The sequence below is a fragment of the Lissotriton vulgaris genome, chromosome 11 (genome assembly GCF_964263255.1).
Source record: "Lissotriton vulgaris chromosome 11, aLisVul1.2, whole genome shotgun sequence".
Classification (NCBI taxonomy): domain Eukaryota; kingdom Metazoa; phylum Chordata; class Amphibia; order Caudata; family Salamandridae; genus Lissotriton; species Lissotriton vulgaris.
The window spans coordinates 985,435,861-985,459,078 of NC_141699.1; positions in this window are offsets into that span (position 1 = coordinate 985,435,861).

Below are 23,218 nucleotides of genomic sequence, written 5' to 3' on the forward strand. Positions count from 1 at the left end.
TTTGAGTTGTAAATGTTTAGAAATAGTACACATTTCGACTCCTATTTCCTTTCTCTTTTTAAAAAAAAAAACTTTTTATTATTGAAGTTCTTGTATCATAATTTCAATTAATAAGCAAGAAATGCATATATTGACAACCAAGAATACAAAATCATAGTTTACAGAATACAATTTCCAAAATTACTCGAAAAACGATTTCCAAATTTTGTCAAATTTCCTCAACCCCCCAATTCGCTGTGCATAACAAAATTCACTCATTCTAACATTTCTCATTTTCTGAAGCCAGGCATTAAATGAAGGAGCTTGTATTAATTTCCAGTTCTGGAGCACCAGAGACCTTGCTACTGCCATCACAATAAATAATAGTTTTACCATCTGTTCTGACAATCCAAGATCAGAATCATAACCATAAAGTATTAATTTGACGTTGTAAGCAATCTGAACACCAAAGTACTTTTGTAAATATTCTAAAATCTCATTCCAGTAAGGAACAATTTTAACAGTGAGCTATAGTGTGGGACCAATTAGCGGGACTGTATTGCTGACATCTAAAACAGGTGGCACTAACATTCGGATGCATTTTAGAGATGACGGCAGGAGTTCGATATAGGAGCCATTTAGTGAAAAAAAAACATTCTCCTCCAGTTAGAACCTCGAAGAACACTAAAATTCAATTTATTTATACATTTCCATGTATTCACAGTAAGAACATGATTTTCTTGCTCCTGCCATTTTTTAATAACTCTTGTGCTAAGGTCTAATTCAATATGTTGAGCTAAATAACGTTTCCATGCTCCTGGCTTCTTTCTCTGAGGAATCAAAAACAGATCATCCCACAACTGGGAAGAAGAATCGATCATTCTTGGCTCAACTTGTCGCAGTACTTTGAAAATCGAAACATATGAATTTAATAACATAAAATTCCCTGAGATTAATTGCTGCATCTCTCCTGGTAACAGCCAGGACCCTTCTATTAAAAAATCTGAAAGAGTGCTAAACCCAGCCCGCTCCCATAGAAAAACAATATCTACTCCAATTTTGATTCCCTTGAAAATGAGAGCATTTCTTAAAGGAGTTCTAAAGTTGAACTGCGGGAGAGAATGCCTTTTTAGAAGAGTTGCGACGTTTAAAGAACCAATGCATTATTTTATATCGGGTGAATTTTGGCGATTTAGGGATGTGCAGAGGAACTGGGGTTTGAGCCTCTTGACTAATTTTGTCATTAAAAAAATTAATGAATAATTTGGGATTCAGTGTTCCTGTTTAAATTGTTCTAAATATTGGGCGAAATATCCACTATAATAATCTTTAAGATTAGGAACAGATAAGCCTCCTGATTCGATATCCACGTAAAGTGTCTTCAGTGCAATCCTAGGGCGTTTTTTAGCCCATATAAAGCTTGAAAATAATGATTCTACTTTTGAAAAAAACCTACTAGGTAAGAAACACGGAATAGCAGAAAATAAAAAATTAAATAGTGGAAGTACAGACATCTTTATGAGTGCCACCCGTCCCATAATAGTAAATGGTAAATAATCCCATCTAGTAAATAAGGATTGTACCTTTCTAAAAAGTGGGTCAAAGTTCAGCTTAACTAAATCTGATACCAAGGTAGAAAACATAACCACATAATATCGTTTTGGTCTTACGTTAATACAACCAGCTAAATCTGCATGTAGATCCACCTCCCCCCACCACACACTAATATTTCAGTTTTAATCATATTTCCTTTCTCAGCTGTAACCAAGACAACGATCAATAAAATGCAGAGGTAATGCTGCACTCTTTAAAGAAAAGTGGTATATGTCCAAGAGAAGAAGCAGGAGACAATGTGAATGGTAATGTCTCAGGCAATGTAGAAAATAGTGGTTGATAAGAGCTACAATTGTTGTGTAATGATCCTGGTCAGTAGATGCCACTCTTCTTCTACATGACGTTACGCAGTGTCGGATTTCGCTCCCTGGTGTATTTGCAGCACCCTCACATTTACTTAGTTATTTATGTGTCAGTCATGCCCTGTGCTGCTCTTTATTTAGAATTCATATATTACAGGTACTTTTAGAGCAGACCTAACTAAATGCACAACAGAGTACTGCTTTCAGACACCCCAACTGGATATGGACAGTGGTGACCCAGGTGGTTTTCAAGCAAAGCCAGAACTTATTTCAGCTTTTTGTAGCAGCATAAAGACTGATTGACACTTGGAGAAGACACAGCAAATTTGGAACATTAAGAGAGGCAATAAAGCATGAGGATTGTGATTCGACATGGATCCGTTGCTTCACTGACAAAATAATCTTCAGACTAATGAACTGCCTTGAGTGTCCATAGAGGTCGAAATAGCAAATACTAATTTTGAATGTGTGCAGTTTGTGAGATAAGGGTTGTTTTTAGGAACCCCCCCCCCCCCAAAGGTTTCATGAAAAAACAATAAAGTAGGGGCAATGATTTTGCATGGCTTGTACTTTTCCCAAGTGAAACTGCGCATTTATTAGTCAACTTAAACATCAAGATTTTGCCAGACTGATTATGTGCACACCCTCAGGATAGGTTGGTCTAAGTCCTGCTAGCCCACAGTGTACCATCTGTACGCCCAAACCTAACCAGGTAACAGTTGGACGATGGAACCTCAGCACATGACAATTCTGACTCCCCAGGGAATCACGGTAACAGATCTAGAACCTTTTGTTCGGACTCTCACGCATACCCAAAGAAATACACAACATGAAGAATTGTGATTCTTGAGTAAAATATGTATGCTGCAAGAGAAATAGAAGGAAACAGAATAGCGTAATTAGCATTAAGAGAATAGTGAAAAAGATTAACAATTCCATCATTGTGCTAAAACAGTGAATGCATGATGGCATAGAAGTACTGTGTATATGTACTCTTACCTGGCGCTCCTTAACCTAGTCTTTCCTAGGGTAGGTGATTTGCTAAATCCCTGCTGGGTGGTCTAACGTCTGCATTGCCTGGAGGTAAGTGTCATCAGGCTGTCCTTCTTGGTGTGAAGCTGGACAACCCTTGTGTCGGTAAAAAGGATTCAGCTGAGCTGGAACTCCCGCATGCAGTGACCTCTCAGTGTCCGCTGAGTGCTCCTTTCCTCCAAGCAAGGAAGTGGTTCTGTATATATAATAAACTGCACCAAAGTTTGGCAAGAAAAACTCTGCCATTCGCCGAGAGAGCACAGTTTGCTGGCATCACCCAGCCGCATGCACAGTCACACTGCAATTAATATGTAATAAGACTGCGGCAGAAGCTTTCATGCTAAGTTGTAGCAATTCTACAAGTGTGAAGCCAAAGAACATTACTTGCTCTCCAGTGTTCGGAATGTTTCCCTAAACATTCTTTCAAAATGCCAGTGTTTCCAAAAGCATAGGAACTGTGTGCTCGTTTTACATGTGCATATATGGGTCACGTTGTCAGAGCTGGCAGACCGCTGTGGTGCACCTGCTTCTACTGTGCGTTTTCAACACTAGCTGTGCTGCGTGCACTGTTTCTCTCTATCCTACCTTAACATACTGATTCTGCTTTCCTTTTGTGCTTCCTCTTATCTTATGTTCGTCAGTTCCCTTTCTTTATTGTTTCTTTCTTTCTTAAGTCTCAGACTTCAAGCCTGCAATTTTTGAGTACCTAAAGAGAATTTCTCCTATTTCCTGCAAGTGATCGCTGAAAGAAGAAAGAGGCTATTGTAACCGCCCGCTACCAGTCTAATAAGCTTTTGTCCCTATGATTCTAGTAGTCATGGGTTGACATAAAACATGCAAAAGAAAACCAAAAACATTAACTGTAGCTGTGAAATGATGAATAATATTTGTGTGAGAAATCAAAGTTGCTTTGCAATTTCAGAACAGGTCCAACACAGTTTAACACTGTTTATGTTTATTTAATAAATACAAATAACAGCCAACTCAAAAAATAAGCTACCATTACCTAGACAGTTTTAGCTCATATGTCCTTAAAAAGGGCATACAGTATTTAAGTAAGGCAATTGTGTGTTTTAGCCAAAACACCCTTACAATGTTTTCCTATGATATCGTGAAGGAGTGACACCTGTCAAGATGGCCATTAATGTCATCACGGTGGTGAGGGTCGTGTTCAGAGAGGCGGTCCTGTCCACCTTCTATGTCCATACCCTAGCCTCGGGATGCTCAATTGGCCCTTCTTCCTACCTTCAACGAAAGTTGAACTAGTCTTGAGTGTGACTCCGACATGGGGCTCAGCCGGCTCTGAGAAGCAATTGTGCCACAGTGGGAGCTTGGGCCGGCCGAAGACATCGTTGTGTGGGCCGTACCCAGGAGGTGAGTCTGATCATGAATCATGATGCTGCAGCTAATAAATTGATTGAGCAGTGAAGGGGACTTGCACTATGGACTGCACAAACTGACTGCCAGTAATGGCACCTGCCATAGATAGATCGTACTTGATCAGCAGTTCGTGGCTGTAGGGGTGGCACTGTGAAAGGTTGAATACCATGCACAGAGAAGGTGGAGCGTGATGGAACGTAGTGTGTGCACATCTGAACAAACTAAATTACATATTGTGTCTTTAACAGTAGCTGTTATTATCCACACAGATCTAGTTTGGGTACGGTATGACCTGCACACAGATATCTGAATAAGCCACCTCAACAGACCAACATGAACAGGAGATTGTTAGCTGTTGAGTTCCACCGCACTGGCTAATTGCCTTTTTCAAACACATCCGCAATAGAATAGTTTAAGGTGACTACTCCACCCACTCGTGCAACGTCACAGAATTTGGCATAGTTGTTTCTTAACTACATCGAATACCATGGAGTGAAACTTCACAAACTCCACCCAGGCCTAGTACTGAATGTTCAAGGTGCTGTGATTGTGTGCCTATGAAGTGGAAATGCAAGCAATGCAGATATAGAGAATGTTATCCTGCATGGTCACACATGCGAATATATGTCAAAAGTCACTGTGTTATGAGAGAAGGCCCCATAAGAAACTGAAGCATGTAAGATGGTGGGGTTGCTAGCTAGGCCTATCCTGACCATGTGACAATGGTATCACATCCAGCATTAGAAGTGGTAAGCAAAAAAATGTGACCTAGAAGACTAATTAACTTGAAGTCTAATTAACTTAAGATATTTTGGACAAGAAGATGATCAAATCCAGGAGTGTCAACAAGGTTTCTCTTGGAGTATATGTAGTACATCATTCAGCATCTGCTGGATTGCTTTCGTTGTAATGTGTAATAGTGATCTGCATAACTATTAAAGATAGTATGAGGTTTCACTCGAAAGGTGCTCCGACAAGAAGGAGAAAAATAGTTGTGAATCCGATGGAACCCTCTAATCAAATAATATTGCAGATGTGTCCACCAGGTGAATCCAAGATATACTGGGGCAGATGGGGCCTTCTCTCATAACACAGTGACTTTTGACATACATTCACATTTGTGACCATGCAGGATAACATTCTCTAAATCTTCGAAGACAAGATCAAGGCCATTCAAAAGAACTTTGAGATCCATAATTCCTCGGAGTTTATTGAGGGTCAGGTGTCAGATAATAGAGATGACAGGTCTGGCCTCCATGCCTTTCAAATAGCCACACTCTCCCAGACCAAGGAGAAGATACTGGCCTGCAAATCGGGCTCCCCATTGGACGCATTTCCCCCGATCTTACTACATCACATCATCGATATTGTGAATCGGTGATCAATAATATTGTGAACTCATCACTTTCTACCAGTATTGTACCAGAGGAATGGAAATTTGCCACAGTGAAGCCATTGAAGGAAAAACCTAACATTGATCCTTCTAATCTCTATAATTACAGGCCTATATCCCTGTGACCAATTGTGGGCAAGACTACAGAGAGAATAGTATATAAAGAACTCAGAGTCAACACAGATTTTCCATTCCCGCCAATCCGGTTTTCGACCAAAACTCTCAACTGAGTCTGCGTTACTCGAGATATCGGACACCATTACATTTATAACAGACAACGGCAAGAAGGCAGTCTTGATTCTTTTAGACTTGTCCGCCGCTTTTGATTCCATTTCACATAACATCTTGTTAGCCAGATTGAAATCTTGTGGCGTTTCTGATTCCGCATTGGCATGGATTACATCTTTCCTGTCAAATAGGAAGCAGGTAATCTCACTGGGATCTTTTCTTTCACCAGCACGGACCGTTTCCACTGGTGTGCCAAAGGGGGCTTCACTCAGTCCACTTTTATTCAATATATATATGGCCCCTCTTATCTCGTTGATTTCGACCTATGGGATCGAAATCACATCATACGCGGATGACACTCAGTTGATTCTGTCACTGGATAAAATTCTACCGATGCTGAAGAAAATTTTAAATCTTGTTTTACAGCAGTTATAAAATGGATGAAAGATAATCGCCTTTGCTGTAACACTGATAAAACAGAGATTTTACCTATCGATAAAAACAATTGTTTTCAACCAAAGGACTGGTGGCCAGACGACACTACAGCCCCCCCACCCCCCCACCCATTGACAGTGGGGGTAGCAACAAATCTGGGGGTTTGGTTTGATTCTTCCCTTTCATTTAAGCCCCATGTCCTGAAGACAACCGGGACTTGTTTTGGGCTTATAAAAACTTTGAGAAAGTTCTTTAATCTGATTCCGTTGGCTACCAAGAAAACGGTGGCGGTGGCTCTTATACTATCACGGCTTGACTACTGTAATAGCCTCCTCGCAGGAATTAACAAAACCATCCTGAGGAGACTACAGGTAGTACAGCACGCTGCAGCTAGACTGGTCCTAGGGCTTCCGCGTAGGGTGCTGGCCTCGGCTGCCCTGAAGACCCTCCACTGGCTTCCAGTTCATAAAAGAATTTTGTACAAACTACTACTGACGACTTTTAAAGCACATCATCATTTGGGCCCGATATATCTTTCAGCAACATTTAAGCCATATATTACAGCAAGAACACTAAGATCTATTGCTGAAAGCTTGCTCAAAGTGCCGGGCTTCAAATTAGTAACTAGAGGTGGGAAATCAGCCATTGTACTGGGAGCAAAGGCTTGGAACTGTATGCCCAGGAAACTTATAATTGAACGGGAGGGGCAGTTCAGAAAGGCATTAAAGACATGCAGGCACATTGTCAAGACAGGCAATAAAATTATCGCCGCTTTAGCGGCAGAAAACTGCTGCTAAAACGGCGATAATGAGCTTAATAATATGCTCTATGAAATTCCAATTGAAGCCCATGTTAGATGTCCTTCATTTGAGGTTGCTTTTAAAAAACGTTTTTCGTATTGAAATGCTATCAGAAGAATGGTGATCTGCTGCACCAAGTTGTAGGCCATCACCCAAGTGATTGTAGCCAAATTGCAGGCGTCACAAATTGCACTCTACTGAACATTAATTTGACAGGATGTTCTACAACCCCCTATGGTTGTTTTTGTGAACTGATCTATAAGTATATAGAATCAGTCACAAAATTAGATTTCATTTACAGAAAGCCGGTGCTTAATTTGCAACTACTTCAGTGATTGGGATCATTGTACGTGAGGCCCAAAATTACAAGGAATGGACTGTTTGAACAAGATAGATGATTACCAGAGGACCAATATTTTTTGTCACCCCTGATAAAGCACATGGGCCACATAGATTCTCTAAGTCTGAAACATGCGGGGTGCCATGATTTTATGCAAATAAATAATAGAATCACTATTGTAACCCTTAACAATCTGTATTATGCAAATAGACCAATGTAAGAAATTGGGTTACACGTTAGGGGGTTGAAACCAATTTCAAGCAGCAACCACCATTCTTCTCAGGGGGAAGTCGCAAGCCAACTGTAAATTAACCTATGCAACCCTCAGTAGCTTACCACAAAGCAGTCAGGCTTAACTCAGAGGCAAAGTTTAAACTATTTGTACAGCACTTCAAACAGTGGCACAGTGAACACACCACAAACGGATCCCACACCAGATTTAGATAAAAGAGTAATTTTTAATAAATAAAACAAGACCAAAATGACACAAACCCAATCAGTAGAACCAGATATAAGCATGTTTAAAGATTTTAGTACAAATAGCACCAAAAGGCATGAAGTGTCAATGGTGGCTATCTGGTCGCAAAAGACCCGGACAGAGTCGCAAGTTCAGGCTGACCGTGATGGAGTGTGGGTCGGGTACACTGACCCAGTCAGACCCACCGAACAAAATACTTAAATCCTAGTTTGCAGAGGTTTGGGAGGGACTGCTTTGAAGATGTGTTGCACAGCTGAAGCAATGCACGATTCTGAGATGCGGCAAGAATGTGGTGCCAGATCCTGCATCATTGTCTAGGATCCTGTTAATGAGGGCTTGTGATAAAAAAGTCTGGCGTTGAAGATATGAGATGCAGTCGGGGCGATGCATTGGTTCCGATGAGATGCATGGCTGCAATGCAGAGTCCGGTGTAATCGTCGAGGCTGTGGTCAATGAGGGATGCAAGGGCCTGCGCAGAGGACGCATTGCTCAATGCATTGGTTCTGCTTGGGGTTGCGCCGTGAAGCAGAGAAAATGCGTCTGTTCTGCTGGATCCACAGACGCAGCCAGAGCACTTAAGCCCACTTCCAACAATCCAGGTCTAGGGTGGCGCCACTTGGCAGAGTAGACTCACAGATGGCAAAGTCCAGGTGCTGGGTTCAAGGAAGTTAGAGCCTTCTGTCCTTGAGGCTCTAGTAAGGAGGCCAGCCAACTAGACCTTGGTGTCACTCTGGAGTTGAGGTTGAAGAGATGTAGTGCCAGTCCTTCTCATCCAGGCAAGAAGGTAGCAGGGTAGCACAACAGGGCAGCAATCCTTTAGAGCAGCAGTCCAGCACAGTGGCAGTCCTTTCCGCAGCACAGCTGTCCTTTCCAGCAGAGTATCCACAGGTCCAGAAGTGTACTGAAGAGTTGATGTGTGATGTCTAGTATGTATACCCACTTGTGCTTTCGTAGTGGGGAAAAAGCTTCTAGAGGTTTTCCTTTCAAGTCCCCAGGCATCCCGCCTTCCTTGTCCTGGCTCCAGACTAACTACAGGGGGTATGCAACCCTTTGTGTGGAGGCAGGACACAGCCTATTCAAGTGTAAGTAGGGCTGTGCTCAGTTCCACGCTCCCATCCTGCCAGTGATGGCCCATCCAGGCACACCTAAGCTTTCTATTGCGTGTGGCTGTCTAAGAGAAATACACAAAGTCCAACTGTCAGCTATACCCAGTCATGCAACCCAGACACAGGCTACAGGCCTTAAAACACTAAGGCAGGAAAATGCCAACTTTCTAAAAGTAATCAAGTGTGTGGAGCGGCATTTCACCCCACGACCCAGTGGCACTGCAAAACGTAATTTTCCAAAGTCATCTGAACATTCCACAATTTTTCAAAAAGCTATTCCATGCTTAATTCATCTGGTCGATACTTTTTCATGTTTTGCCACGTGGATGGAACCCTGCTGTTTCACACTCTTCTAGTGCTCTGAATGTGTCCATCCAGACCTTGTTAAAGAACACAATTGAAAAGCAGGTAGTTCGAAGCAGTGTTCTTTTATTGAACCCAATGCATTTCGGGCAACATCACAGGCCCTTCGTCAGGGGTTACTGTAAACAAACAAACATTCTCAGTAAAAATGTTTTTAGTGAACATTTCACTCGTAAATATTACTTTTGTATTACACTAAAACATAATAATAATCTTTTATTCACCTCAAAATAATGTCACAATATAATATGTATTTCCTCAACCATTGCATCATTATACCTAAATTCAAACATTACTACCTACTTTATCCCTCTTCAAAGGGAGTTTATATTTCTCCTACGAGTTACGTTTGACCTTTCTGCTCTTAAAGTGATTTATCACAAAGTCTCCAAAAGCTCCTGTGTGCTGTTTAATAAAGCTCATTATCACCCAATCCTATCATTCTTTATACACATTCTACTCTATTGCTTCCTGAACCCGAATCTCCTTTCTCCGTTCCCTTTCACCTTCACATGTTAATTATTCTAAACTTCTACCGCTGTAAATCAAACCCTCCTCATTCGCATTTCCTATCTATCTTATCTTATTCCCATTCACTCTAAATTATCCTCCCTTGTGTACTTCTTATCTAACCATTCAAATCTCTTTTAACTAAATCCATCAGCACATACCTGCCAGAAAACGCTCTCTCCTTACATTTCAAAAACGCATTAACTTCCCCTTGATGTCACCAGCTTTAACACACTCACTTCCTGCCTTGAAGAGGGATAAAGTAGGTAGCATGGAATAGCTTTTTGAAAAATTGTGGAATGTTCAGATGACTTTGGAAAATTAAGTTTTGCTGTGCCACTGGGTCGTGGGGTGAAATGCCGCTCCACATACTTGATTACATTGAAATGCGCGCCACAGGGCAAGGCACGCTCCCAGTGATAAGCAAGCTGGTGTTGAGGACTCAGCATGTAATGGATTAACTTGGAGTAAACTTGGTGTGCATCCAACCCCCTTGATTAACTTTCTAAAAGTGACATTTTCAAAAGTGAAATTTAAAATCCAACTTCACCATAAGTTGGGATTTTTCATAAAAATGTCAAAGACACCAAACATGTACTGAGTACCTACTCCCATTTAGATATTTCAGCTTATTAGATGTAACGAGTTAGCTCCAATGTTATCCTATGGAAGAGGTAGTCCTTGCATTAGTGAAAAACTTTAAGAGTAGGCAATTAAATATGTTTTGGGCCTGCCACTGCAATTTGTGTGTGCAGTTTGAAACTGACATTTCAACATAGAAAATAATATTATTACAAGGCCCAACCCTTCCTTTTGAATACATATACATATCAGTTAGAGTTTCTACTACCAGGACATGTAAAACTCAAAAAGTACTTGTCCAACTTTTAAATACACAGCGCCCTGCCCTCTGGGCTGTCTACTGTAGCCAAGCGCTGTGCACAACCTGCTATGGCCCTCTGCATTCCACAGTGGAGGTTGACTGCAGGGCCTGCCACCCAAACGTCTAGTACACACAGCCTTTGCCGGTGGTCAGCTGTGCTTATGCTCAGGCTATGTCTTGCAGCCATGCCCCTTACCAACCTGCTGAAGTTTTATTGGAGATAAACTCTAAAATAAACATTTTGGGGGGTTCATGAAATAAAGAAATTTTTTGCAGATGTTTTGTACATTCCTTTCCTGTGTTGTTTTCTCTATACTTCAACAATTGTTTAGGGTACCAGCCACTTAAAAAAAAAAATCATTACTCGGGAGTCTTCCAGTACTTTGCAAAACAGCAGAATGCAAACACTGAGGTAGGGGTTAGTCTACTCTTCTTCAAGCACCTCTTCTGGCACAGTTACCAGGGCCTCTACTCAAGCCCTCTTCCTCTGCCACGTGGTGTAATCCCTTTCACTCTTCGATTTCAAATGTCACCACATGATAAATGTTCTAAATGAATAGCAGACCCCATCTAAGATTGATGTTGAGAATGCCAGTAACTTTACATGCCAGCTCAGTTCCGCTCCTTCCCTGAAAGTTTGGGGGTGATTGGTGAAGCGGGGGCAGAGAAAAGAGGGGGGGGTCCCAAAACGTGTTTTCCCCATGCAATTTCCCATAGGACCTTTAGCCACGGCTACAGCTCGAACGGCTGAACGGAATTACACCAAATTTGGCAGAGAGGTAGTCCTCAGTTCCGACTTGTGCCTTTGGTATTTCTGGTGTCAATTTGTTCAGTAGTTTCTTTGAAAATTACGGTTAAAGTCATTTATATATCTATGGGCGTGGAGGATTCGCAGATTGTGCAAGGATTGGCAATGTAGGATAAGCGCACCGTCCTGATCACGCGCTCCATTCTAATTGGCTGTCAAGTGGTTGTAAACATTCGAAATCAGGAACTGTTGGCAGCCATTTTGTGCCTCGATAGAAGCGAGTCTGAGGAAGTCATTGAAATATGTGTGGAACGTATGAAAATGGGGCAGGGTAGACACACCCTGACCCCCTAGGCCTGCTCAGGGGGTCCCACAAGGACCCCCAGGGCCCAAATTTATTTATTTTTCTTTTAAAAACACGCGACCGTCCCTAGGCCCCACCCCCTCCTTGCACCACTCTGCAAACGCGCCCCCTGGTGCGTTTGCAGGGGGGGAACAAACTCCCCTTGAATACTGGGGGTCCCTGGGGGCCAACTAGCCCACCAGGAACCTCCAGTATGCGCCAGGGGGCTGTGTTGCAGAGAGGTGTTCTGAGTCAACGCCCCTTTTTACACCTCTCTGCAACACAGCTCTGTGGCGCTTACTGGAGGCACCTGGTGGGCTAGTTGTCACTGACTGGTACGGAGAACATTGTCTTGAAAACTGATACCGACAGCGGTGCTTTAGCCATAGTCCTACTTTACCGCCCCCCTCACTCCATGCCCACATTTACTACATGTCTCACAGAACAAATGGCCTCAATGGTAACCAACTATTCTAAAACTGTTCTAGTGGGGGATTTAAACCTCTGGTTCGACAAACCTAATGTCGATCTGCAGGCAAGAGAACTCCTAGAATCTCTTAATGACATCAACATGATCCAGCATGTACTATCCCCAACGCACGAAAAAGGCCACAACTTGGATCAAATCTGGTCACAGAACATTACTGTCCCCCCCATCACGATTCTGCCCTGTATCTGGTCTGACCACCATCTTATTCACTTCACCCTTATGGTTAAGGGGTACCAGAAAGTGTCAACAGCAGTGGCCGGGACAACCCGTAAATGGAGGAATATAAATCTACCAGCTTTCTTAGATACCCTGTCCGCCACCCTGCCACATCATGATAATGACGGAGATGTAGATTGCATGAATTCCACCCTCACTGCAGCCATTCTCAAAGCTGCTGACATGCATGCACCCGCTGCGACCTTTTCCCGCTCCCGGCACAGTGAGGCTCACAAATGGTTCACCCCCGACCTAAAACAACTTAAACTAGAAGTCCGCCAGAGTGAAAGGAAATGGCGATCTCATTATCATACATCAGATAAGGAGACTTATCTACAAACCAGAAAAAAATATAAGAAAACCTTACTTGAGAAGAAAACATCTTATTTCTTGGAGAAAGTTCTGAAATCCCAAAATCAAACTAAAGAAATTTTTCAAATTGTCCACGATTTGTGCAATGATGAACGCTCAGCCCTCCCGACAGTCCCTTCACGCAATCTCTGTGACGCTTTAAATGACTACATCCTAAATAAAATACTCTCCATAAAACAAAGCATTGCACCTTCTTGTAACTTAGTTTACAATGGTGAAGACAATCCGAATCTAAATACTCTCGCAATGTTACCCAAGATTGACCATAAATCTTTCCTTGAACTGCTTACACGGGTGAAATCAGGTTCACCCAACGACATATGCCCACCACACATTATCAAGGAAATAGGCACCGCATTTCCACAAGCTATTCTCCCGATTCTTAATGAATCCCTTTCACAGGGCAAGGTTCCCACAGATTTTAAAAATGCCCTCCTTATTCCATTGACAAAGAAACCTGGAAAAGATCCTGCCGACATGTCTAACTATAGACCCATTTCCCTCCTGCCTTTCCTCTCCAAGATCCTGGAGGCTCATGTTTCCAGCTGTATCTCTAATTTTATGGAGACATCGAACTATCTGGAACCTAATCAAGCAGGTTTCCGCCCGGGCCACTCAACTGAGGCGGTGATTTTAGCGGTGCAGGACACACTCAGGGCCAATGCAGATGCAGACGTACAGCAGGCTCTGATACTGCTCGACTTGTCCGCCGTGTTCGACACGGTCGACTATAACATCTTACTCAACCGTGTCGAACAGGCCGGCCTTAGGGGTTCTGCTCTGAGGTGGATTGCATCCTTTATTGATGGCCGAACCCAAGCAGTACAACTGGGAACATTCACGGCTTCCAGACATCACTCCATTTGTGGGGTCCCGCAGGGCTCATCACTTTCCCCCCTGCTATTTAATTTGTATCTCCGTCCCCTTTTATTTTCTCTCAAAAAATTCAAAGTCACAGCGTACAATTACGCTGATGACTTACAATTGGTATTCACTCTCAATACACCTGATGCAGTGACTGAATTTCAGAAGACCATGAGCCATATCCAAGGTTGGATGAATGATAACCACCTTAAGCTGAACCCTGGCAAGACGGAACTACTCTTGCCCGGGAAAAGCGAACCCAGCTGGGGCCCCCATTTTTGGCCCACCGATATGGGAACTCCTCCTGTTAGCTCCGCTTGGGGGTCACTTTAAGATCAGATCTGTCGCTGCACTCTCAGGTAGGTGCAGTGGTGTCAGCAAGTTTTTTTCAGCTCCGCAAAATAAAAAAAATTGCTCAGTTCCTTACACACTCTGCCCTCATTCAAGTCACTATAGCCCTGGTGCTGTCCCGTCTAGACTTTTCAAACAGCATTTATTTAGGCTTACCATTGGGACTCTTGAAAAGACTCCAATTGGTCCAGAACCAAGCAGCCAGACTCATAACTAAACAACCCAAGAGGCACTCAATCAAATTAGGCATGAAGGAGCTACACTGGTTACCTGTGGCCCAGAGAATAGCTTTTAAAACCTGCTGTATAACCTTCAGAGCCTTAAATAATTGTGGACCAATTTTTATTAAAAACCTAGTGACAAAATATGTCCCCACACGACACCTCCGCTCGGCCCAGAAAACACTAGTGGTGGTGTCTCGATTCAAAAGGAAACGACAAGGGGGCAGCTGCTTTCACCACCTCGCTGCCACCCTTTGGAATTCGTTACCTCTACCACTCAGACATAGTAAAGATCTGCTCACGTTTAGACATGCCTTGAAGACCTGGCTGTTTGAGCAAGCCTATTTATAGTAGTTTTCACAGGAACATGTATCATTTCTTCCTTCCGACAGCGCCATGAAGCCCACGGGCGTACGAGCGCTTTAAAAATGGCATATAACATAACATAACATAACATAACAGGGGACCTCAGGTTTCAAGGGGACTTAATCCCCCAACTTAAAACGCGCCACAGTGGTGAAGGTAGGGGGCAGGCCTGAGGTGATATGTGTGCAAACACGCCCTGTGGCGCGTTTTAAGTTGGGGAATTAATTCCTTTTCATTCCAGTCCTGGATCCAGGATCCCCCCTGAGTAAGAAAAAGTAACGTTAACACTACTTGCCTGATAAGTGAATTTCCTCCCATAGGATAACATTGGTGGTTCTATGTGAAAATGTTTCTGTCAACTTTTAAAATACAATAATATTCTTTGAAAATCACTACTGTAACCAACATTTTTTTACTTAACTGTTTACAGGAGATATCCCAGGACTGAATCTAGGATCTAGTCTTGTGGTTTGAAAAGTAATCCCAAAAATTACTAATTGCATTTAACTAGAAATTCACATTGAGCTCAATGTTGCATTGTGTCTGAATTTGTGTTGCGCATTACAACAACTGTAACTACTGTACTTAAAAGTCTATTGCGTATTTGCAAAGTATTTAAACTACAGTAATTCATTCTGAGATTGTATATTTCGTAATGTAATGTATAATGTAATTATAATGTCATTTAAAAAATAAAATATCTAAAAATAAATAGTTTAAAAAAATGTAGTAAATCAGTATCAAAAAAATAAATATAAGAATTAATACATTTAAAAATTGTCATTTAAAAAACCTTTGAAATTCAACTACAACACACCTAAAACCTATGGCTGTTTCAGTGAATTTCTAAGGTTTTTTAAATGCTAATTCCTAACTATAAGATGTCTGAAACCTATGTTTTTTTAGTGAATATATATATATAACCAACCTACTGGTGGTCGCCAGTAGGTATATATAGTTAGGACCTAGCTACCATAGGAAATCCCCAACATTCTATTGGGAATAACTTTGACGCCGATTGAGGAATCTGCGTGTATTTTTCCTTAAAATTGCTTTGCTCCGCTCCGCTCCTTCCCTGAAAGTTTCGGGGGGAATTCCTCAAGCGGGGGCCGAGAAAAAAGGGGGGTCCCAAAACGTGTTTTCCCCATGTTAATTTCCATAGGGACCTTTAGACACGGCTACAGCTTGAAGGGCTGAATGGAATTACACCAAACATGGCAAAATGGTAGGGCCTGGTATGCAGATGTGCCTTTGCTATGTTTGGTGAAAATCCCTCCAGTAGTTCTTGAGAAAATGGAGTATGAATTTTTTCAAATGGCATTTTCTATGGGACCTTTAGACACGGCTACAGCCCGAACGGCTGAACGGAATTACACCAAACTTGGCAAAATGGTAGGGGCAGGTATGCAGTAGTGCCCTTTCTATATTTGGTGAAAATCCCTCCAGTAGTTGTTGAGAAAATTGAATTTGAGCAAATTATATATCTATATGCGCTCACCGTACGTGCAGCGTACGGTACGCGTACGTGCGCGTACCCTTATGTGCGCGAGCGAGTTTCTGATTGGCTGGCAGTCGACTGTCAACATTCCAAACTGTCCAAACCAGGAAGTGTTGGCCACCATCTTGTTTTTCAGGAGAACTGAGGCACAAGAGAGCCCAAAACAATAGTGGAAAACACGAAAAGGGGGCAGGGTAGAGACCCCCCAACCCTCTAGCCCTTCTCAGGGGGTCCCAAAAGGACCCCCAAGGGCAAAACAAATCCCCAAAAACGCGGGGTAAGCGCACCGTACACGTACGGTACGCGTACCGTGCGCGTACCTACCATTTAAAAAAAAATTCTGGGACCCCCTGAGAAGGACTAGGTGGTCAGGGGGTCTCAACCCTGCCCCCTTTTCGCGTTTTCCACTCTTGTTTTGTGCTCTCTTGTGCCTCACTTCTCCTGAGAAACAAGATGGCTGCTCAGGTGGTCCCAGAAGGATAATAACATATATAAACGTTATCCGCTAATAGAATTAGCATTTACAAAACCTTTGAAATTTATTGAAAAAAAAATATAGGTTTCACGCCTGATATAGTTAGGAATTAGCATTTAAAAAACCTTGCAAATTCACTGAAAAAAACATAGGTTTCAGGCCTTATATAGTTAGGAATTAGCATTTAAAAAACCTTGCAAATTCACTTAAAAACCCATAGGTTTCAGGCCTTATATAGTTAGGAATTAGCATTTTAAAAACCTTGCAAATATACTTAAAAAACCATAGCTTTCAGGCCTCATATAGTTAGGAATTAGAATTTAAAAAACCATTGAAATTGCTCCTATATAGTTAGTTGTACTAACTATATTTTGCGCACCCGCAATCCTCTGCTGATGATGTCACATATTACATCATTCATGACATGGTCAGTGACATCACTGATGACATCTCAAATGACATCACTGATGACATCACTGATGACATCTCATTTGACATCACTGATCACATCACTGATGACATCATCCAGTGACTGTGTGTTTCTGTAAAGTTTAAATATGTTTTACATATTGAAGAATGAGTGGATGTATAATTGTCTGGATGAAGGATTTAGTAGGTGCATGACTGAGTGAGTGATTAAATGTGTCTTACTAAATGCATGGGTTAGTGACTAAACTGTCTGAATGTGTGCATCAGTATGTCTGTTGTTGTGTAAGCTGTTGCATGTGTTGAACAGTAGCTATATGAGTGGCTATATGGGTTATTGATTGGTTGCCCAAGTATTTGAATGGGAGGCTGAGTGTGTGTGTGGGTGGCTGGGAGGTGTGTGACTCTGTGCATAGATGTGTGAGCAGTTGATTCACTAGGTGTATGAGTTCAAGAGTGCATATGGAAACAGCTATATGGAGGGTTGACTGTGTGCATGGGTGTGTTGGTGAGTGAATGGATATCTCAGTGCTACATGTCCAAGTAAGTACAAATGTAAAACACAGTGCATGTGAGAGTTGGCATATATAAATGACTATACATGAGAGCCAGTGAATGTGCGAGTGGCTGTATGGATCATTGTATACTTGTATCAGTGATTGTATAAGAGAGTAAGTATGTGTTAGTATATGTTTGAATAAGTAAGGTGTTGTGTGTATAACTGTATAGTTGAGGAAATGGAAGTGTGATTGATTCTTTGCATGACTGACTAGGTGTGTGAGTAACGCGAATTCCTAACTATATAAGGCCTGAAACCTATGGTTTTTAAGTGAATTTGCAGGGTTTTTAAAATGCTAAATCCTAACTAAATAAGGCCTGAAACCTATGGTTTTTTTTAAGTGAATATATATATATATATATATATATATATATATATATATATATATATATATATATATATATATATATATATATATATATATTACCTACTGGGGGTCGCCAGTAGGTAGTTATAGTTAGGATCTACTTTCCATAGGAAATCCGCAACATTCTATCGGGAATAACTTTGGCGCCGGTGGACGAATCTTCGGGAATTTCTCAAAGTTCGTGGCCCGCTCCGCTCCTTCCCTGAAAATGTGGGGGGGATTCGTCAAGCGGGGGGGCCGAGATAAAAGGGGGGTCCCACCAAAACGTGTTTCCCCCATGTTAATTTCCATAGGGCGGTCGAACTCACTTTTAGCACTAACGGCTGAATGGATTTCCACCAAACTTGGCAAAATTGTAGGGACTGGTACCCCGTGTACCTTTGCTATGTCTCAAGATATATGCTCCAGTGGTTTTTACGAAAATTAACTTTGAAAAAATATATATATTGGGCTACATTGGGCTATATATATATGTTAGAGCCCAAATGTAGCCCAATGTAGCCCAATGTAGCCCAAAGATGGCCACCAGGGACAAAAAAACCAAATGTAGCCCAAATATCAGCCAGATGTAGCCCAACAATTTGCTAATAAAAAACCTATGAAATTCACTGAAAAAACCATAGGTTTCACACACGTTATAGTTAGGAATTAGCATTTAAAAAACCTTTGAAATTCACTGAAAAAACCATAGGTTTCACACTAGTTATAGTTAGGAATTAGCATTTAAAAAACCTATTAAATTCACTGAAAAAAACATAGGTTTCACACCAGTTATAGTTAGCTGGAAATTTTACTGACATAAAACCATTGAAATTTCCACGTTATAGTATGTTGGATTCACTATAACTTGCGCGTCTGCAATGCACTGCTGATGACGTCACATATTACATCACTCATGACATGGTCAGTGACATCACTCATGACATCACTGATGACACCATCCTTGTGACAGAGTGACAGACCTCCTTTCAGTGTAATGTAATCCTTGAAACACATATTCAAAAATAGAAACTAAAATTTTCAAAAAAATAGAGATACCCATACCAGTTTCAACAACCAATTCAGTAATACCACCATCTATATACACATTCACTCATTCACCAACAGTTCTATATAGTCACTCATACATATATTCACTCATCATATGTAGTGAAACACCTATACATCCTGTTACACACCGACAGTCATCCAAAAGTTACTCACACACATAATCACACATGCAAATAAACTATTGATCATCCATTTATTTGCATATACAGCTATACACACACTACCACCTTACTTCTAAGGAAACTTACACATACTTACTCTCTTAAACAATCACTTATAGAAACACATACTTATTTAAACAGGAACTCTTACAATCTCTCACTCTCACATATACTCACTTATATACATCAATACTCACATATACTAGATTAAAACATATGTAGTTACTCATTAAGACACTAGTGAGACAGTCATTCACTCACTAACACACACATATACACACTCATCCACCCATACAGTCCTGCACATGTGCTGTCTTCAAAATGCATACAGTGAGTCAGTCATTGATGCATCTATGTGCTAAGTAATAACCCCATCAAACCATACAGACACTCATACTGATACTAAAAAATATAAAACAAAAAAGAAAAAAAAAACAGTGACACCATCCTTGTGACCGAGTGACAGACCTCCTTTTGTGTAATGTAACCCTTGAAACACATATTCAAAAATAGAAACTAAAATATAAAACATATTGATTTTTCAGAAAGACACACATTCCCTGGATGGTGTCATCAGTGATGTCATGAGTGATGTCACTGACCATGTCATGAGTGATGTAATATGTGACGTCATCAGCAGTGCATTGCAGGCGTGCAAGTTATAGTGAGTCCAACTAACTATAACGTGGGAATTTCAATGGTTTTATGTCAGTAAAATTTCCAGCTAACTATAACTGGTGTGAAACCTACGGTTTTTTTCAGTGAATATATATATATATATATATATATATATATATATACACACATATATATCCACAGATATCCACACACAGATCAGATTAAGAATATCCTTTTCCAAATTTCAACTTACTTGCATTGCAATGTCTCCTGCGAAGTAGAACACACAATGTAAGCATATCTACTTTTTACTTTGTAGTGACTCAACGCAGGTGTTGCGTTGTAATTGTGAGTCTGTTGTAGATGAATTGTAAAGAATCAGCACCTGGTAAAGTGCTTGATGGATCTTACTAGTTTATGCACACATATGTTGTTCCTTACCTCAAAGCAAAATGCACATCCAATCTCTAAATGGACCAAATCCTTTCACTGATCTACTATAAATTAATGATCTAGAACAACAGCACCGTGAAAACCTAGAAGTCACCTTTAGCTCATTAATTACCCCTACTATCCACTTTATAGCCACCATACCCCACCACTACCTCCAGCACATCCAACCATTAACCCCACCACATGCCACCACTACCTACAGATGATCCCACCAGAATACTCTACTACACTAACCTACTCCAACGTATCCATCAATGTATTCCCTAGGAGCGATACGTCTTGTAGTGGAAATTTGTGCTAACTTCCATCTTGAGTATTTCAAGCCAGCCTGCCTAAACAGCACAATTCCCAACTAAAACTGGCCCAGAACACTAGAGCCAGGCTTGTGTTTGGATAGAAATCTAGATACTACACCTCCCTGCCCCTGAAGTAATTCCATTGGCTTTCCATAAACTGCACACAGTACTTTTTGCCATAGCCACATCCATCTCGGAACTAGAAAATATATTAACAAAACTATTATAGACTATATCCCTGCTCTGATCCAACTGCGTCCTGCTCCAGCGCCATTAAATATGCACAGCCTATGGTGATGGTAAAGCTGGGGTCCTACTGGGCATCCACGCAGAGAACAACTCACCTCGCTGTCAGGAAAAACTTCAAACACATATCCCACCCCCACATCTGTTACCAAAAGGTTCTCAAAGTAAATGTAGATTGCAGAATTTCATATCTTTGAATCAGAACTTTAATGTATTCACTCAGCCAATCATTCATGAATACAGTTAGGAAATAATGAATAAACGCTCGCCACTTCTCTGTCCTGTTAAACCTGGCTTAGAAGACTCTTACAGAAACACATTTCCTTCATTATAAATCACCTGGATCTTTGCTAACCATATCTGCATTGGTATTTTTTAGCAGGATTTCAACATTCCCAGCCTGTTAAAAATCAGGCATTTCCTCTGTAGCTAATGGATAAAACAACAGTTTCTGACTCATGCTTCTCTGGAAATAAATACGCCCTATGATGTCATCCAGAGGTTTCCAAGCTGATCCCTTGCATCTCAAAGCTTTGTTTTGGGATTTGGTTACTGGATCGTTATTGTTAGTAGGACTAAAAGTCCATTTTAAGAGAGAACATCACTACAAAACTAAAGTAAATGGTTTTGGAAAGGTAGCTTCAAAATCACAGTAGAAAATGTACAAATGTTTCTGAGTTTACATCATTCTCGTTTTACTGCTCCAGAGCTCCCAAAATAAATCAATGATAGGAGGATTTGTCAAATATTTTGTGTCCATCTGAAAATATTCATAGGGATGTAGAAGTATGCATGAGCACAGCTACAAAAAGAAAGAAAAAAGATATTGACTTCCGGTGTCGGAAGTGTTCCATCTAGTCTCGTGATAATCAAAGTACAGCCCAGTGCCTAGAAGCTGTGTAAAGCCACCTCTCAGCACTACATAACAGCAGCACATTGCCATGTGATACAGCTTTTTCTTACTAAATATAATAAAGATGGCTGAGGTGCAATCCTACTCCTCATCCAGACAAACAAAGACTACTGCTAAGCCAATTTTCATTTGGGAATGGTGGTTGTGAACATCAAAATGTACATTGCAAAACTCGAGATGCACAGTAACGTTATGCAATTGAGATCTACTTTGATTTTATATGAGGTGCAGATGGTATGCAAGTCATATCTTTTTTCATATAGAATAATAATATGTACTTAGCAACAGCAATGAATATTTTATTACAATTCCTCCGCAGCGCTATATTCCTGAAGCAGCGCTATATTCCTGAAGCAGCATGGAAAATGCATGTGGTTTAAAAGAGGCTAACCTTGTTGGGAGACTCCTGTTTATGAGCAAGAAAAGCTCTGCTACTCGACACAATGTTGCTATGAGATGACAAAATAATAAAATTGAAGGTTCAATACCAGTACTCTGACCAGGGCTTTAAGTGGGATGAAAAAACTGGGGGGGAGGGGGGGTGGGTGGCTCTCAAAGGGGCGTGCCCAACGTAATTAAGGACGTGGCTCAAATACACATAAGCTAAAAATCTGTGCTTAGCATAGTGTGCTGCCTGGCTTGTATTTTGCTTTTTCTGTCATTGCATCCAGATATATGATACAACAGGTAACATCATACCTACAAGAAGTCAGGAATATTGGCTTTGTCAATGATTGTTAGTTGCATAAGATAAATAAGCAAAAACAACAATTATTGGACAGAATGCAGAACAATGTCATACATTCACTCCAGTACAGAGATCTGGACTGGAAGAAATTGACTTCCGGTGTCGGAAGTGTTCCATCTGGTCTCGTGATACTCAAAGTACGGCCCAGGGCCGCTTGCGGCCCTCTTGACCTTTACATGCAGCCCCCTGGTGAATAGCATCAGAGCTGCTGTTAAGTTGCTGAGCATGTTTAGACCTCCTTACACAATCCCTGACCCCCTACTGCCACCCTGCTGGCATCGGCTGCCCTCGGTCACACCCTATACCACACTTTGTGGCCCCTGGGCAAATGTTTGCGAGTATCTAGTCCATATTTTACCATTTGGTTTCTGAGGAGGAGAATGGGGGTTCTTCAACTGAGAAATATTTTTAAAAAGGAGCAAAATGGCGTCTTTGACTGACCAATTCTCACTTACATTGGTTTAAAAGTGTAGGTTCTAGAGAGTAACTCGCAATGCATTCCAACACTTTCACTGTTTGCTAGATAAGTAAGAAAACCCGAGTTGCGTTGGTGGTTTAAATTCCCAAAGAAAACATTGGACCGACTTTAGGGTA